Source organism: Priapulus caudatus, unplaced genomic scaffold, assembly GCF_000485595.1.
Source record: "Priapulus caudatus unplaced genomic scaffold, Priapulus_caudatus-5.0.1 Scaffold1053, whole genome shotgun sequence".
NCBI lineage: Eukaryota > Metazoa > Priapulida > Priapulimorpha > Priapulimorphida > Priapulidae > Priapulus > Priapulus caudatus.
Window position 1 is genome coordinate 58,205 of NW_014578114.1, and position 13,238 is coordinate 71,442.

At 46.5% G+C, this 13,238-nt stretch overlaps 1 protein-coding gene and 1 long non-coding RNA gene across 2 annotated transcripts in view; both read left to right on the top strand.

Moving 5' to 3' along the window:
* LOC106815166 overlaps window positions 1-1,858 on the top strand; it is a 14,640-nt gene extending 12,782 nt beyond the window's left edge. Inside the window, exon 3 of the long non-coding RNA XR_001394709.1 lies at window positions 1,824-1,858. This is a non-coding gene — a long non-coding RNA (uncharacterized LOC106815166). The remainder of the gene's footprint in view (window positions 1-1,823) is intronic.
* Window positions 1,859-7,729: 5,871 nt separating this feature from the next.
* The window catches only part of LOC106815164 (zinc finger protein 239-like), a 22,608-nt gene continuing 17,099 nt past the window's right edge, over window positions 7,730-13,238 (top strand). Inside the window, exon 1 of the mRNA XM_014819596.1 lies at window positions 7,730-7,749. The gene's annotated coding sequence lies outside the window, so the exon portion shown is untranslated. The remainder of the gene's footprint in view (window positions 7,750-13,238) is intronic.

Here is a 13,238-nt window from a genome sequence, read left to right on the forward strand (position 1 = left end):
CTTTACACGCAGCACTACTGCGGATGCGTCACGCATGCGCAAGCCGCAAGCCGTGCTGGGGTAATTTCAGACCGTGACACCGGCATTACGTAATTTAGTTTGGCAAATAAACTGAGCTAGTGGGGCAGTAACACTAGTAGCCGTATCAGATCAAGGGGCTACAACACAAGTAGAGATGCTAGCCACGTAACTCTCCTTCAATCCACAATAAGTTTTAGCTTCTTTGTCTCCGTCATTCCGTATTGTAATTATCTCCCTTCCTCTTTAGTTGGTGACTTGAGGCTTTTTTCACTGCGATCCGCAGGGTTGATTCTTCTATTCGTTCTGTCTCTTTTCGTCTTTGATATAGTCTCCCGAACCTTGCGAAGACTAATATTTATGACGTTACATAGTCGTGTGATTTTTAGTCGGCACTATGACTCTCCCTGGGGTAACAGTGCAACCGGTGGCAGCGTAGACACGTCAGAGTGGCTACTCAACCATGTTACGCTTGCTCAGCCCATCTTGGCGTGCAGACTAGATGAATAGTTTACACGCACGCGCCACCTGCCGTGCTTCTGTTACGCTGCGATTGGGGTTACGATTTTGTTAGTGTTAGAGTTAGGGTAAGGCACCATGGGTAAGTGTTAGAGTTAGGGTTAGGGTTAGGGTTAGGGTAAGGGTTAGCGATAGAGTAAGGGTAAGTGGTAGAGCTTCTGTTATGCTGTGATTAGGGTTACGATTTTGTTAGTGTTAGAGTTAGGTTAAGTGTTAGAGTTAGGGAAAGGGTAAGTGTTAGTGTTAGAGTTAGGTTAAGTGTTAGAGTTAGGGGAAGGGTAAGTGTTAGAGTTAGGGTAAGGATTAGTGATATAGTAAGGGTTAGAGCTTCTGTTATGCTGTGATTAGGGTTACAATTCAGCTGGGGTTACCTAACAGTTTTGGGGAACCTATTCAGATTCCCTACTCCCAGTTATTCCAAGGTGTGGGAGACCTCAAGAAAGGGAGACTCGGAGATAAAGGAGATTCCAAAGTAGGGGAGACTCCAAAAAAGAGAGACATTGAGAGAGAGAGAGAGATCTGTATTTACATCCCATAGCAGGGCTCCCTCTGCATATTTTAAAGTTTGAGTTAAGACTTGAGCCACCGAAGTTATTTTTCAGCCACCAATAAAAAACTATAGCCACTGTTCACTTTATCGTATGTGCTAAGCAAGGCATAAACAGGTGATGGGTAAGAGAAAAGAGATGTACGAAAACATTTTATGACACGACACTGCAATTTGACGATTTCGTTAGTCAATCTTAATTTTCTGAGCGGGAAAACCATTCGCCAATTGTATTCGTCACTTAGTATAGTACATTCGCCACTTTTATTTATTCATCGCATTTTGCGAAGGTGGCGAATGCCAGCAGTAGCCCTAATATAGTTCGATTCGAAGATTTCTCTGTGAGGTGCAAGAGCTTCTATTCCACACGCCACACATCACCCACGCGTATTGCTAAATCTGGTGACGTCACCATTGCCTTTTTTAATTGGTGCGTTTGTAGCCATGGCCCCATCTTTGTAGCATACCTTGTTACGTCCGGGGCAGTGACATGCAGTGTTGCAGTGCGTCAATGATGATATTTATTTCGACATCTTTTTCCCAGCAGGAGAGCGAGGAGGAGTTAGCTAGAGCTCGAAACGAGGCAGAACTGAGCACCCGCGATCTGTCTGATGGAGCCTTCTCGTTCAGAAATGCCACGCCCTGGAGGAGAGAAGTCCTACGTGTGTGATGTGTGTGGATACGCTGGCTCCAAGCTAGGTCATCTCAAGAAACATATGCGCACTCACACAGCAGAGAGGCCGTATGCGTGCGATATATGTGAATACAGGTGTAGGAGCTCCGGTCATCTCAAGATACACATGCGTACTCACACGGGAGAGAAGCCGTATTCATGCGATATATGTGAATACAGGTGTAAGAGCTCCGGTCATCTCAAGATACACATGCGCACTCACACGGGAGAGAAACCGTTTGCATGTGAAAGATGTGAATACAGGGATAGGACCTCCAGTGCTCTCAAGATACACATGCGCACTCACACGGGAGAGAAACCGTTTGCATGTGAGGGATGTGAATATAAGTGTTCTACGTCCGGTACGCTTAAGTCACACATGCGCACTCACACGGGAGAGAAACCGTTTGCGTGCGATATATGTGAATACATGTGTAGGAACTCCGCTGATCTCAAGCGACACATGCGCACTCACACCGGATAGAAACCATTTGCGTGTGACACGTGAGAATACAGGTGTAATGTAACGACTGGTGCGACTGGTGTGACGTTACACAGTCGAGAATGTGGAGAGGACGGAGATAGGTATAACGGACGGGCGTGATGTTAGACGGGAGAGAGAGAGAGAGAGAGAGAGAGGTGAGAGGAGATCGTTCTGAGGATCGTGAGGCGTAAGACAATAATCAAAGGCGAACTCTATATGATGGATCTTTATTCCGACTCCACACGGATAACAGTAAACGCGGAGCAGGCTCTCACAGGCGTGTGACGGATCATGCCTAGATTTTTCTGCCCGGACATGAGCATGCGAACCCTATTTATTCTTGTGCAAGCGCTTTCCGCCAATTATACCGATATTTCCTTCTCTTACGACCGGTTGGGCCCGTAAAAGCCTTTTTAGCTGCGACTAATTCCGTTATGTTGTTACAACTTCTAGCTTAGTTATGCAGCCAGCCTTTGGCGACACCGCGTCCGGTGTGTTGCCGCTGGCCAAGGTATTTGGAGCGTCTATTCCTACGTATAACTACTCCTACAGCTACGTTTTAATTAGCTTATAATGGAGTAGAATTTCTGGCATAATATTGCTCGCTACATGATGATAAAATTATAAATAACAAAATCAAAATACGAAATATTAATTTCATGATTAGTAATTTTGTTGGTATAATAACAAGACGATTTATTGTTCAATGTATTTAATCCGAATTTTTGTTAAATAACGTTTTTTGTAAAATAAATAAGAATTTGTGTACTTGAAATCCTAATCTTAATTGTTGTATTTGTCAGCTGTGCTGGTTCTCGTTAGTTCACATACTTTCGCGGTCGGGATCAAACATTCATGTGCGGACAACACATTCCATTCAAGCAAGATGATAGAGTTGTACATAGAATGCTGATAACACAGGAGCATGCGACACACGGAGTTACGATCATCAACGGTAAACAAACCGCGAACAAATGATGTAGACAGCTTTGGCGAGAAGTCGTGCGCGCATTCAGACAAAGACAACGACGTGTTACATTTATAATAAGTTACATTATATATGTGCAGTCGTGGTTGGGATGCGCAGGCAGTTCGGCGTTCATACTTACATGTATCACACACCGGCATATACGTCACACTACGCGTAGCTGCTATCTTACACTTACAAATATTTATCTTAATTTTTACCTCCGCCCAACGGAGTTGGAGGAGGTTATGTGATCGCTCTTGTGCGTTAGTGTGTTCGTGTGTTCGTGTGTTTGCGCGATTGATATTAGCGCGTCAGCCAGCGAGCCAGCGAGCATGTACATGTGAGCGAGCAGCAGCAGCAACGAGCGGCTGCTATGGCGTATGTCTCTGGCGGAGGTATGCACTCTCCGTGAATGCCCTCTGTCTAGTTGCACATGTCACGCACCGCGTAGCTGTTATATATACGGACGTGTGAGTTGCATTTGCGGAATGAACCAGCTCCTGCTTACCACTAGAGGGCGCATTCTCTGTCTCCCTGCCCCCTCTCTCCTTTCTCTAGCCCCTCTTTCTGTGCCCCTGTCTCTTCCCTTTCTCTGTCCCACTCTTTCTCTCTCTGTCCCCTCTCTCTGTTCCCCTCCCTCTTTCTCTCTCTGCCTCTCGCTCTTTCTCTCTCTCTCTCTCTCTCTCTCTCTCTCATCTCTCTCTCTCCCCTCTCTCTCTCTCTCACTCACTCCTCTGGCCCCCATCTCTCTATCCTCTCTCTCTTCGCGCTCTCTCTCTTCCTCTGCTCCGTTCGCTGCTCTTACTCTCTGCCCTCTCTTTCTGCTCTCTGCCCATCTCTTCTTTTCTCTCTCTTTACCCCTCTCTTCCCTCTTCTGTCTCACTCTCTCTTCCTCACGCTGTCCCTCCTCTCTTCCTCTCTCTGTCCCCCTCTCTCTTTCTCTCTCTCTGTTCCCTCCATCTTTCTCTCTCTGCCTCCTCTCTTTCTCTCTGTCCCCCTCTCTCTTGCTCTCTCTCTGTTCCCTCCATCTTTCTCTCTGTGCCTCCTCTCTTACTCTCTGTCCCTCCTCTCTTCCTCTTTCTGTCTCCCTCTCTCTTCCTCTCCCTGTCCCTCCTCTCTTCCTCTCTCTTCCTCTCTCTGTCCCCCTCTCTCTTCCTCTCTCTGTCCCCCCTCTCGTCTCTCTCTCTACCCAGGGTGTATACAGGATTTTTTCTGGGTGGGATCGTGCTGTGTAACTTCATAATGCTTTTATTTGGACCTTTTCACAATAGAATAAGCCGCAAGATGTGTACAATGATCAATACAATCAGGGGCGTGTCAAGATTTGTACCAGGGGGGGGAGGGGTCTAAACCGACTAACTGCAAAAACTTGGGAAGGACGTGAAGGGGGCGGTCTGGGCGAAATTTTTGAAATTAGACCTCCTTCAGATGCCGTTTTCTGCGGCGAGCAGGGGGGGGGGGTTCGGAGCCGCCCTGGACCCACCTGTACACGCCCCTAACATTTAATTAAATAAAAAAACTTTGTTTCAATAAAAAAATTTATCAGTTTAAAAAAAAATCAGTTTTTCTGCTCAGTTGAAACAGTAGTGTTTTTGAACTTTTTGTCTTTATCTTGTCTTTGCTTGATCTTGTCTTGTCTGTCAAGTCAGTCTTGCTCTCTCTTTCTGAAACACAACATTTTTTAAAACAACAAGGCTCAGTTATCAGAATTGCTGTGGAATTGGGATAGATTTTACGTCACGCATTGTGCAATGTCTTTAGTACTGATTGCTGGCCACCTGAATATTTGTTCGCTGGGTTATGATCATTTGCTAAAAAGGCCATGGAAAAAAAATGTCTTTGGAAAAAATGAGGACCTTTTAAATTTTTATGCTTGGCGGGGATCGTAATACGCGCGTCCGTCGTGAGATACGCGCCCCCCCTGATCAGCACCATGCTACCCTTTCTATCCTTCTCTCTGTCCTCGCTTCTTCCTCTCTTCTGTCCCCCTCTCTTTTCCTCTCTCTGTCCCCCTCTCTCTTCCTCTCTCTGCCCGGACTAATCCAGGTGTGACCAAGACGCTGCATCGCAACCAGTGTTCAGGTACGCCGGGAAACTGGTCTCGGACTTGCATTGAGTGCTGCATTATTAAGGGTCCGGTGGGCGTTGTCAGGTGGCAACGCTGCGACCCTAGGCGCTTAGGGTCAGTGACCAGTCTTCAGAATGTTGACCAGATAGTTGATCTGCTCGACTTACTAGGTCAGTGGGCAGTTTTGGTGGGCACGGCTTGGTCATTGCGTTGTCTTTTTGGATCTCCCCTTACACGGTTGCAATAATTGACATCACCAACGATGGCACACCTCCGTATGGTGAGATGCGCTTATTGGATTGGTGGCGACGTGAGGGACTCTTTATTTATACTCCGTGACAGAGTGTAAGCGTCCTTCTGGTGACAGGGTGAATCTACCCGATCCTAATGACTCTGATTGTAGGACGCCAGCAAGGGGGCGCAGTTCGGGATACTCACTCATAGGATAATGGTTCGCGCAAGACAGAACCCGGAAATGCGGGGATGCATTCTAACCTACACCACTTCCCCAAATCTGTCCTCAAGCAAGAGACGTACCCACATGGGGTCCGACAAGTTGATAGCGCAAGGGTGCGTTCCGACTGTCAGAGTGCCGTGATGTCCTTGTTTGGTATGTTCGACTCTGCTCTCACCCCTCGCATAGGTATGGGCGTGCCCGTGACATTGGGCTGTTTGAGAAGTTGGTCTAGTGATCTGCTCGCAGTGTGATCTGACATACGTTGTATCTGCTGTGAGCGGTTAGTCGCACTGCTGCGGTTGACGGTTCGATACAGTCTGAAAGTCTTATTGTGATTTCTGCCCTAATTACGCAGGTTAGTTATAGGTCTGATTGTGTCGCGGATTGTCGTGCGTACCTCGGCCTACTCCCATTCAGCATTCTCGGATCCATATTGTAGTAGTCGGTCGCCGTGTGACGCTGCCTAGTCCCGTGCGCTGGACCCGTTTAGAGCGTAAGCCTCGTGTGCGCGGCCATTCTTGATCAAGATTTTACACAGGGTCGTTCCGATATATCGAACCCGTACCCAGGGTACGCGCTAATATTATAGTGAGACCCAGCTGTTATTGGCCCAGATGTTAGCCAGTGCCAATAGATGAAATTGGTCAGGGCATGACTAATATTGCAGCGGCCCTTGCTCAGTCATTGAGCGGTTTGATCCAATACGTGTAAGGAAATTAAGGATATGAGTGTAATCCTGGAGAAAATATGGGGGGAGATGTAACATCATAGATGGTGACATGTAGAATTGTTTGATGTTAAATTTGGGATTGTTTGGTGCTGCCCTCGAGTGGCCTAAAGAAGACAGAGAGACTAGACGAGTGGTAGTCGGTGGCAAACAGATGGCAGCACTAGGCCGCCATGCTGGAACAGATTGTGGGGAGAGTAAGGCTACATCCATTAGTCTGTGTCGATATTTGGTCTGTGGTAAGGCATTCTATTTAATTCTGCTGCATAGAAATAAAATAGATCCTATCGGTCAACATCCACACATGCGTCTAAACAGAGGAATTGCTCCGACCTCCGGGCCGAACACCTGTGTTGGAGGATAAAAATAGACCCCGCCCACTCGTGACGTTTCGTGACGATTCGTGACGTTTCATTTCGCCGGTCATAGCCGCGCGTGCATATTTGCTAATTAATGTAACTCAAATCGCGCTTCAAATAGACGTCACAGAGATTAAGGGCCTAAGACATGTGGCTATAATAGCATAGAATGTTCTAGAAATGTAACTCAAATCGTTTGCTCTCCAATATGATAGTTGACTGTTTTCGGGAAGTGAGGCTGCGGGTCTATATTTATCCTCAACCAGGTGTAGGAATTCCTCTGTTTACGACGCATGACTGTTTGACATAATAGAGCCGCCATGCTATCACTCCAACGACAGACGCCGGCTACTACGTGGCGCTAGTAGTTCAATTCCAAAATGGAAAAAGCCCAAGTGACGCGTGCTCGGTGATTTAGGAACCCCATATCCTCTGAAAGAGGTGAATACAGCCTATTACAGGCGTAACTGCAGCCGTACAATGAATCAATCAATCACAATCAATCAAGCACACCAGCAATCAAGAATCGCACGCGCCACTCGGACGGTAGGGAAGCCGAAGCCGTATCTTATATTATACTATCTATGGTATCCTAAACACTATCTTATGGTGTATATAGAATAGCCACTGGACGTCAATAGGACCTACTGACGTACACTGACGTCACGCAGGATACCTTTGCGTTCTGCGAAACATATGCCCACCCATAGATATCGTATTTATCAAGACTACGTTAATGATTTTATAAGATAGATAACGTTGTCGTATAGGATATCTATGTGCCACCAAGGTGTGATGTTGGCAATTGTTTGGTGGCTGCCATCGCAGTGGCTAAAGAGTGAGAAGCTTAGACGAGGGTAGTCGCGAACAGATGGCCAGCACTTTAGGCCGCCATGCTGCCGAGCCTGGAACAGATTGTTGGGAGAGGTCAAGTCGTTACTGCCTCATAAAAATGAAATAGAATCTAATCGGTCAAAACATCCACCAGCGTGCAGAGGATTATGCGCTGTAAGTAATTGTAGAATTAAGTGGCATACGATAAGGATAAAGATATTTCTAATATCTTGAATACATATCCAAGAGTAGATAATAACCAATGTCTATTATCTACTCTTGAATACATATGCAGGCCCGGTAGTAAGCTCCAAGAAACCGGTATTGCTTAGGGGTTAGAATACCCTATTTAATACCCCTAGAATACCTCCGTTAAGAATACCCTACTCCCCGTTCATTGACGTTATGTCACACAGCCTGCTTCGGTTAGGCCGTAGCTAGCTCTAGTACTATAGCCCCTGCATCACTTGCCAGCGGAATCGCTGCCGCAGGCAGCAGGCACTGTGAAACGTTTCAATAAAATATAATGCTAAATAAATACGCAGTGGCTACTGGGTACGACTAACGACCGGGCACCAGGCTTAGTGTGACTAACATCATACACCGCCCACGCTGACATTCCATCCATTGAAAAATCTTGTAGCCTGCCTACAAAAACTACCGAAACATTACGTCATATCTCAAATAAAATGATCATTCTAACGCATTTTGCCTTGGTTTCGTATCAATATAACTTCACCTTATAGTATATCCAGCGTGTTATTTAAACTAATACCTCAGTTTGGCTGATGCACAGTGTGAATTTCAGGAGCCAAACCGAAATGTTCAACTAGCGCCACCGCCATGGTTTGAATGGCATTGATTTTCCCGAACCGGCGACGCGGAAACACCCGAAACGACAGTAACATCGAATAGCGTTGCACTTTGCGTTGGACCGGAGCTCATAAAAAGCATCATATACTCGTATTATTATATAAAAATATTAAAACATTGAAAAAACCAGGAGACGCTCATCACAACAACTTAATAAATTATTATTTGTGAAGCATATCGTACTTGGTTGTTTTGGCTCCATACGCACTGTGAAATCAGGGTCCATTGCCGTGTTAGTTGCACTGAACATGGCAAGACATGGCGGTCTTTTCTGCGTTTGTTCTTGATCCAATTCCATCTGGCTTAGAAAAGGACGGTAAACTCAATAAATAAGTAGCCGCTCGTAGCGGTTCGCCGTAGTCTGGGCGGCTCCCCCCCCCCCCCCCGAGAGTCGACTCCAGAGTGTGGTTAGAGACTCTTGCATGTATGTGATTTGGTCCATATATCATGAGTTTATTTGCCGGATTAGCTTACTATTTAGAATGGTGTCGGCAGGTGTTTGTTGCGTGGTGACTGATTTTCCGCAATGGGCTCATGGATCTCGCATATTACACTGGAGCGAAAGTATAGCTGGGGTTGGCAAGAGTCTAAACGGTATTTTAACGCTAGCAATACCGTTTCTGGAGCTACGGGTTACGTCCAGCCGCGTGCGTGTGCGGTCGTTGATGCCCTCTTGTGTGTTGTTGGCGCTTTAGGGTTAGGGTTAGGGTTAGGATTATGGGTTAGGGCTTAGGATTTTAGGGTTATGTTAGGGTATAGGTTTAAGGGTTAGGGTTAGAGTTCTCAGCCTCATCTAAACTCTCAAATCAGGAATTTATTTATTCCACAAGGCTTATTTCGAATCTAGCCGCCACCGCCCCATCTTTGCTCTCGGTTAAGTATGAAAGCGAAATGGTACTGCGTACCCCGTAGCCTGCGAGACATTATAAGATAGGGCCTGGCGGCTTGTACCGTAGCCACTGCCAATAAATTACGAAATATAATAATAGTACTACAAAATTCTTAATTGACAATATGTTTCTATTCACCTATTATTGCGACAGCTTTTCCTGCTCAATTCCGTGTAAATGTCTCTATGCCACAACACATTTTGAATCGCCCGCCTAGTGATTCCTTCACACTGATAGTAAGTCGTGTGGCTTAAGTTGACTATATATGTGCAGATTAGGCGAAAGTGGTGCCGAGCTCCAATCGCTCAACACTTCCGGTGAATCTTCACAGTGATTTACAGGCCCAACAAAACACAACCATTCTACTCCATCTTTGTTTCATTTCAACAACGCATGCATCACTGTTTAGAAATTAGAACTGTCTCTGTTCTTTAACCGAACTCTTGTCACGCGATGTCGCAATACACTGGCGAATTTGAGCGTTCTGCTAACGTTGCGCGGTCACTGTAAATGTCTGCCGGAGATCAGGAACACCTAGCGGCGCCTATTGGTCATGTCGGTGCCGCGCAATGCTGGCAATGTCTTTTGCCAAGCTCCCAATGGCGAGGCTTGTTACGGGAGGTTGAATAGCAGCGTGGTTGTATCCCAAAATGACAATGCGCCGCCTTTAGCCATGCTTACTTGCACATTTCCATTGACTGCGCGAACTGGTAGCAAACTCTCGCAATATTCGCAGTGTTATTGCGGTAATATCGCGTCGACAGATGTTCAGGTAAGAACCAGAGACAGTCTAGTACTTTCTAACAGTGATCAGCTGTTGTTGAAATTGAAACAACAGATCGGAGTGGAATGGTTTGTGTTTTTTTGTGCTAGTAATCACTGTGCAAACTTCAGCCGAGTGTCGAGCGGATGGAGTCGAGCGTTTGCTTCTCCGTACCTGCTGCCTGTTGATTGCATAGTGGCATTTTGTATTCTGATCAATACAAATCTGTGCACAGTCTTGGGTGGGCCCGACTTTTGAGTGGCTACTCCATGGCCACCCCCCTGTTTACCACGCCCCTAGCTCGTGGCGCGACAGCCCGACCAGGTCGAGGTTTGGGCGTGCCCAATGTGTGGGTTTATGTTGAATTTCTTGACTTAACCGGGCGGACAGAGCCGGGGGGAGTGGTGTGCGAGGGGGGTGATTTACTGTTACCTCCGCAGCTAATGGAAGACTTATTTGCAATTAATTACACGTAAAATGGAGCGACCTGAAATGAATCTCTTGCAAATTAAAAAAAAAAAATTTTTTGGGCTTGGGGGGGGGGGGGGGTTGCGTTCGGGCAACGGCCTTGGCTCGGTCCTTTGCATTGCCAGGTAGAGATGCATAGCCAGTAACTCTCGCCTTCCAATCCGCAGTACGTGGCCGCACATCATAGATATAGCATTATAGAGTCGTTTGTTCTATATCTATAAGAAATATATATAATCTATAAGATCTATAGATCTATGAGAATCTATATCTATAAGAAATATGTTTATTCTATATCTATGCGCACATCGAGCGTCATCGTTACTTTCACATGCGTCTAAACAGAGAAATTCGCCCTCTTGGCGCGAGTGGGACCTTGATTCTCTGGTAGGTTTGATGTTAAATAGTAAGCTCATAGCTTCTTCTGTGGGATTGCGATCTGTCTGTTACTAGCTTGGCCGGGGCTTGCATTACTGTCGGCAGCGTTCAAGGATAGCGATGATGTTTTTACTGGTACTGAATGTATGACTTTCGTTCGGATCTTTGAGCCTGTCGGGCGGCCTTGCGACGCGACGACGGGATTGCTTGCGACTGATTTTTCTGCAGTTTATCTGCAACTTGGTTGCAAGTCGCAGGCGACGATCGCGTCGCAGAGAAAGTTTGATCTAACCACCCCTAGCTGCGACTGCTAGCGACTGCTTGCGACTGGAAAGTAGTTTGGATCAGACGATTTAACGGTTGCTGACAACGTTGCGGCGTGCGTGGAGCTCGGCATGGTTAGCAGCTTGTGATTTTGAACAGTGTAAACCGCTGTTCTGGATCTCCTTGCGCCGTGCGGCAGCTTAGTGCGCAGTGATGCGCGACTGTTCATGTGATCTCAACCCATTTGCGATCCGGTAGGAGCATCCTGTATTTCATGGTTTACTACCCGGACATAAGCTGTCCTTGCCGATCGCTGCGACGCGTTCCCGCATTGAAATGAACAATGCATAAAAGCGAACAATGCGAATCAAAGAATCAGTGCATGCCAGTGGCGTAGTTGGGGGGGGAGGGGATTGGGTGCAAAGGGGGCCATGGCCCCCCTGTTGATCCGAAAGTTAAAAATGAATTGTTTATAAGAAGTGGCGTGCGAATTTGTCGGTAGTGGTCAGCTGGGCATGTGCGATTTACATTGATGATTTCCACATACCAAAGGTTCCTTCGCTCAATATAGCCATTCGGCTCGTGCTGGCGGTGGTCTTAACATTTTCAAAATGTTTGGAGGGGAGGATTCCCCCCACCCCACCTGATTTTAACGCTCCGTCCTTTTATATATTGCTGTGGCTATATGCCCGGCAGCCGGGCACGGTCTTCGATTTCCTAAATGCCCGGCAGTTCCTAACCCTAACCCTAACCCTAACCCTTCTTTACTTGAGATAACGCTGAAAATTAAGAACTGCCGGGCATTTAGGAAATCAAAGACCGTGCCCGGCAGCCGTCAGAAGCGGAATAACTTTAGCTCGGGATAAGTCGTTTTATACAACGCACGACTTTAGCCCGCTTCTGAAGGGGGATAACTTTACTTTGAGATAAGTCGTTTTATACTGACGTTAGCTCAGGTCTGAAGCGGACCTGAACCACCTCCTAGAGCGGAATAACTTTAGCTCGGGCCAAGTATTTATCGACCTTTTATACTGGGGGTTATCCCGCTTTGAACAGGTCCGGACCTGAAGCGGGATAACCCCCAGTATAAATGGGGTAAACATTTCACTGAATTTAGAGCGAGCTAAAGTCGAGATACCTTTTATACTGACGTTAGCTCGGGTCTGAAGCGGACCTGAACCACCTCCTAGAGCGGAATAACTTTAGCTCGGGCTAAGTATGTTTCGACCTTTTATACTGGGGGTTATCCCGCTTCAGGTCCGGACCTGAAGCGGGTTAACCCCCAGTATAAAAGGGGTATTAGTGTCGATTAGTTATTAGTTCGCTCATTGATCCGAAGGTAGGAGAATTGGGCTAGCTCGAATATACAGCTCTAACAAAAATCGCTTGACATTTCTAAACAAATGTAGAATACTTTGGACCACGTTACTGTTTACTGTACACTGTTTACTTGAGAAATCACCGAAAATTAAAAACTGCCGGGCATATAGCAACTCTGTTTATATATCTTGGTAGCGGAGAACAACCAGTGCCGTAGGCTGGGCAAATAGCTAAGGGGGCAGTGGCGGATCCATGATTTCAATGAGGGGGTGAGAAACAGGTGGGGGGTCTGGGGGTCATCCACCTCAAAATCTTGAAAATGTAGATCGCAGGAGATGGTATTTGCAGCACTTTTGAGTACATGTACAGCCTTCATTCTGACTACGACAATTCTCATTTACAGGCATGAGACATTTCCCCCGTTCGGCAGATTTCAGGCCATTTTAGAACTCCAGAGACCATTTCTGAGATCAGTGTAAATTCGAGGAGAAATTTTTTTGGGGGGTAAGAATACCTCCATGGTCTCTGCCGATCGCATACATGTGAACACACTGTGGCTCGGTAACTATCCGGAGCGCTTCTACTCGTATCATTGTCTTAAAGACTTAATGTATGGGTGATAGGGT